Source organism: Arachis duranensis, chromosome 4 (genome assembly GCF_000817695.3).
Source record: "Arachis duranensis cultivar V14167 chromosome 4, aradu.V14167.gnm2.J7QH, whole genome shotgun sequence".
NCBI classification, from domain to species: domain Eukaryota; kingdom Viridiplantae; phylum Streptophyta; class Magnoliopsida; order Fabales; family Fabaceae; genus Arachis; species Arachis duranensis.
Window position 1 is genome coordinate 115,820,838 of NC_029775.3, and position 5,943 is coordinate 115,826,780.

General features: G+C 28.4%; 1 long non-coding RNA gene and 1 pseudogene across 1 annotated transcript in view; both read left to right on the forward strand.

Moving 5' to 3' along the window:
• LOC107486730 (probable ribosome biogenesis protein RLP24) overlaps nt 1-244 on the forward strand; it is a 1,902-nt pseudogene extending 1,658 nt beyond the window's left edge.
• Nucleotides 245-4,308: 4,064 nt separating this feature from the next.
• Nucleotides 4,309-5,943, forward strand: part of LOC107486731 (uncharacterized) — a 9,350-nt gene continuing 7,715 nt past the window's right edge. The window contains exons 1-3 of the long non-coding RNA XR_008008292.1: nt 4,309-4,658; nt 4,750-4,804; nt 4,893-5,871. This is a non-coding gene — a long non-coding RNA (uncharacterized LOC107486731). The remainder of the gene's footprint in view (nt 4,659-4,749; nt 4,805-4,892; nt 5,872-5,943) is intronic.

Sequence of the window (5,943 nt, forward strand, 5' to 3'; positions counted from 1 at the left end):
TATACCAAAGATCAAAGTCATGGTTTCCCAACAGCAATCACAGCCGAATCAACCTATGGAAGAGTGATTCCTTTGCCAATGCTGGCCTTATTTTGTTCCGGTTCGATATTTGCGGCTGGATTAATGACCTTCTGAGGTCCAAATTACTAGTGTTAGTTTACTTGAGAGATGATTCATGTTATGTCATGTTGCGATATTAGGAGAAGATGAAGAATAGAATGATTTTTTATTTTTTTGATATGTTTTCTTTGCTTCAGAGGAGGATGAATAATTAAAGGAATTGGAGAAGACGAATAACGATTGATTTTTGTTTTTTTAATATGTTTTTGTTTTGTTGTTTAAATTAATTGAAACTATAAAATTAGGATTAATTAAATTCTAAAATTTGATTGATTTAAAAGAGTATTTTTATCTAATCAAATAAAGTAAGGATGTTTAAGACTTTTTATAAAATTAAATAAAAAATATATTTTTATTTTTATTTAATTAAAGGTGTATATTAGTAAAAATGATGATATAATATATATTTAAAAAAGAAAAAATTAAATGCTGATGTAGAAAATAAATTCCACGTAACTTGTTATTACTTGTCCATATTTTAAATATATTGATACGTATGAATTTATCATCGCACCATAGTAAACACCTGTATTTTATTTTCAAAATTTAATAAAAATTCTATTTAATAGACTAACATATTTATTTCACAATCAGAATCTGTGCATTTAATTATAATGCTTTTAAAATTAGAAAAAAATATTAATTAATGATAATGATATAATAACTTGATTATCAAATATAAAAATAAATAATTATGTACAATTTTACGTATAATTTGAATAATTTATGTTTAGTATAATTTATAATAAATTAGACTAATTATCCTTCTCCTAATAATATAATTACGTACATTTCTATTATTTATTGTTTTAAAATATTAATACAACATTCTAACTTTAATAATATACAAATATTATTTTTCTTATAATTATGTATTAATATTTATGTTTCTTCCATAATATTTACTATTAATATTATATAATATATTGATATATATAAAATATTATGCAAAACATATATTTAAAGCATTCTTTTTCTTATACACATTTAATATTATTGAAAAATAAATACTATTATTATTTTAAATGATTCATTTTTTATGCATGGATAGCTTGAAAGTATATTAAAATAATATAACATATTATCGTATTAGTAGTATTTTTAACTCAATTACCTGGATATATTTAAATAAGAGAAAAAACTCAAATAAAAAAAATAAAATTAAAAATAAAAAGATTAAAATATCCAAATTGAATAGTTAAAATTTATTAAATTCAAATATAATTAGCATCGAGATAAAAAAAACTAATTTAGAATAAAATATTATGAATATAATGCATTATAAATGATTGTATAAAAAACAATTATGCTGTGTAAGGATAAAAAAGTAGAATAAGAATACATTATATAATTAAAAAAAATAAGGTTAGATTCATAAAATAATGACAAAATTATGATTTATACCTTAAAAAGAATTAATTTCAATAAAAAAAGTAAAATACATTATCATTATATGAAATTGTTAAGAAAGAAAAGAAAGTAAAATAACAATAAAATATTTTGTCTCAATAAAAAATAAGGTCTTTTTAAAAAATAATCTTACCCACATTTTATTAGACTGATGGTTTTAATATATGAATAAATTCAACCATACTTTAGTAAAATAAAGTTTATTATTTTTTTGTTAAACTCTTACATCGCGTAATTGGAATTCGTATCACTAAATACAACTTAACGTGATATTTGATGGACGTGATGCATTGTAAAAAATTACAACAAAGGACAATCACACTGTAAAGTTAGATGAAAAAATAAATTTTATTAAGAATAATCATCAAATTATCAAAAGAATAAAAGAAAGACGACATCAACAAAAGATAATACAAAATTATAATTTGTATCTTAAAATGATTAATTTCGATAAAAAAAATGAAGGATACATTTTATTCTATGAAGTAGTCAAAGAAAAATAATAAAAAATTAAACAAAATGTTTTGGCTCTAGAACTTAGACTTATAAGCGATAAACACATTATATATCCTTTAATCGTGCGAAACTAATTATGAAAATGTTCAATCAATATATGTGTTATTAATATACACGTGCATAACAAAGTTATAAACCTAAATAACTAAATTAAATATGATATAAATGTTAATTATGTATGATTGACAATTATATTAGAGTGATTGATAATTAGAATTATTGACAATTAATATAATTAGAATTAGAGTAAAATTTCACTCCGGTTTCTAATTATTTTGCTAACTCTCATTCCACCTCTCATCGATTGGAAAATGACATTGCGATCCTTAATGATTAATTAATTCCGTCAGACATTCTACCCCATTCGTTAATGTTTTCATTTAGAACTAACATATTTTGCCTACGTGTTACGTTAGCTAATAATGACATGTCAAGGAACCATTTTAAAGGACAAAACATATTCTACAGAAAAATAGGACAATAAAACCTCTAAAAAAAATTTAGAAGACACTTAAACCCCTAACTAATTTAAATATAAATTAAACCTATAATGAACCATGAAATAGGACAAGTATCCCTAAATTTCAACATGTCATTGTACCTATAATGATTTATAATGAAATGATTGAAAATTAGTATACACTACAAAAAATTTGGTCTTTACCGACAAATTTTTAGCGGCCATATTAATATAGTCATAATTTTTCTTTTTAAATGACCTTTGTTACGGCAAATAAATAATTGCCTTTAATACTTTATTTGTAACAGCAATTACATCAATAGCCACTAAATACTTATTAACTTTGACTATAATTCTTCTTCTTTCAATCTTTTTTAATTATGAAGAATATCAGTTTTTCAGCAGAGGCTATTTTCTCATCTCTCTCATTTCTCACATTTCACCCCCTCTTTACTCTATCACTGCCCCCACCTCACGTTGCTGTCGCAACCTCTTCACTTCGCCATCGCCGCCTCTTCCTCACACCAAGTTCTACACTGAACGGTTCAAATAACATTTTTCGCTATCACCTCATCCTCAATTTCATGTCACAGTATCTGTCGATAGCTTGTAGCCTCATGCGGTGGTTTTTATCACCGCCTCTGCCATACATTATGGTCTCTAGTTTCAGTTCGCACCTCAGTAACCTTTTCATCCTTCTTTTGTTCAATTGTGGTTTATTATTATTTGAAAAATTCTCAATTTCTAGGGTTTATGTGATTGATGCTAATTAATCCATTCTTGCATATCATCATGCGCCGATTTTTATGGTCCAACAGAAATTAATATGTGAATGGACTATGGAATGAGCAGGGGTTGCTTTTCGAAAATTTAGTGAAGACCATGTATATTTATTTTCTTGCTTCCGCTCGTTCATTTTCGATTAGAGGAGGCTCACGGGAAATGACAAGCAATGCAGTTCAACTGGATACATGAGAATGAAGGGTTTTTGGTGCACCCAGATGAGACCGTTTCTGCTTGCTTTTCAAAGATTAAAGATGCAGTTGAAGGCCTGAGTAGGGAGATACTCACCATACAAGCCACAGGTGATGAGCAGGCTACGACTTCTCCAAAAATACAGTGTCATTACAGAATCACAAGGTCCATGGTTCATGATTTTCTTTCCTCGTTTATTTTTAAATTCTTAGATCAACTACTAAAAACAAAGTTAGTAGGCTATTTTTAAAAGTATAATTTTAGATCATTGCTAACACTTGTATTGCTATATTGATGTAACATAGTTATAGGCTTCTAGTATTTTTTGATGTTTAGATTTGTAACATAGTTTATTACTTTTTAAAAAAAAATTTGTGTATCAATATTTTGAGTTTAATGAAACATCTCATTTTGTAGTAATTAATTTCAATATATTCATATTTTGCATAATAATAACTATTGTTGGCAAAAGTATATACTTGATTTTAGAAAAAAAATAGTTCGTTATTTCTAAGAAAATGAGTATAATATAACTAAAAAAAGTCTTAAGATTTTAGCGGCAATAGTAATGGCAACTAAAAGTGAATAATATTACAACTTTAGAATTATATTTAGTGGCCATATAAATTGCCGGTAAAATGAATTTTGGCGGCAATAGTAATGGCCACTAAAAGTGAATAACATTGCAATTTTATAATTACTTTTGGTGGCCATATAAATTGCCAATAAAATAGCCGCTAAGAGTTATATACTTTTTGCGGCTGTAAACCCCGGTTAAATTAGTAGATAATTAGTCAATAAATTAATTTTTAATAAGGAGGATTAGAAATGTGAATATTATATTAAATTAGGGTAGAGCTCATCAAATCGAGAATTTTGACACTAATTTCGAAAAAAATGGTCCAAGATTGGACCGAACGGACCGAACCGGTTGAACCGGGTCCAAACCGGGCCATCGGTCCAACCGGGCCATCACATTAAATGAGCCCAACAGCTCTTCTCTCCCACATTTCACCCGATAGCAGCGTGAAGCACCCAGGGAAGAGAAGTAGCGCCGAACCTTTACGGCAAACTTCCGTACGCCGTAACTTCTCCGTCCGAGCTCCGATCGCCGCACCGTTTGCGGCCACGCGTCCACTGCGTCGAGCTCTACATTTCTACCGGAACAATTTTACTGGTAACTTGTTTAATCACTCTCAGCTTCATCTTCCCCCAATTTTCGAATTTTAAGTGGGAATATTGAATTTCTTTGATTTCTGATGTTTTAGGATCCAATTAGCTTGAGAGAAACGTTCACTCTTGCTTATGTGAAGCTTGGGTAAGGTGAGGATACGATAATTCTATTTTATTTTCTTTGAATTTGAGCTTTGAGTATTAAATTGGATATATATATGTTATGAATGTGTATTAGGTTGTGAATAAATAATTGGAGCTTGAAATTGTGAATATTGGAACTTGGAGGAAGCGGATTAGTTGAGGTTTTGAGGGCTGTGTTCTTTTAGGAAAATTTTCTTGGAATAACACTTGGGAATCGGCTAAGGTATGGTTTAGGTTTCTTGCATTTAATATATAATGTTCTGTGAAAACTTAGGCTAGACGACCATAGGATAAGTAGGAATGCAGGTGTATGTTTAATGTTTAGTAATTTGTCGATGAATATATTTGGTTGAAGTTTATTGGATAATTAGTTATTAATTTTGGATGGTGAATGTCGTTATGTTAATTTGGAGAGAATCATGGTTGGATGTTATTGTTGATGAACATAGTTGGTTAGGTACTTGTTGATTAACTAATAATTTGGTGAATTATTGATTTGAGGTATTTTGTGTTAGAAGCCTAAGATTAGTGAACTATGATTTTTAGTTGAATTTTGGTTGTTGAATTTGAATATTGTATAAGTATAATTGTTGATCTGAGGTAGATTTATTGTGGTAATTGTTATGATGATGAGAAAAGGTGTGTTGAATTGAAGAGAATGCAGGTTTGGACCCGAAAAGGGTGGCAAAGTCCGAGTTTTAGAGGAGATGCTGCCGAAATTTTATAAAAAATTAGAGATTTTGTTTATATGATTATTTAAAAATATTTAGATTCAAAGGTTATATGGTTTGATTTAGAGTTATTAAGAAAATGAGTATGTTTTAAGTTTGATTCATTTAGAAAAGAATGAGTTATGTTTTGAATTGGAACTATTGATGGACGGAATGGGAGGTGTGATAATGAAGGATAAGGATTGAATATGATTGATGTATGATGATGAATGAAATGCGATTGAGAATGATGTTGAAGTTGATGAATTATAATTGAATTATTTATATGGCTTATGAATTTGAATAATCTGAGATACGAGATTCCCTGGATTAAGTGCCGTGGCTTGCCACCACGTGTACCAGGTTGAAAACTCGATACTCTGATGACCCTACGACGTAAGTGTGTGACCGGGCACTATATAAATTCCCGGGAAT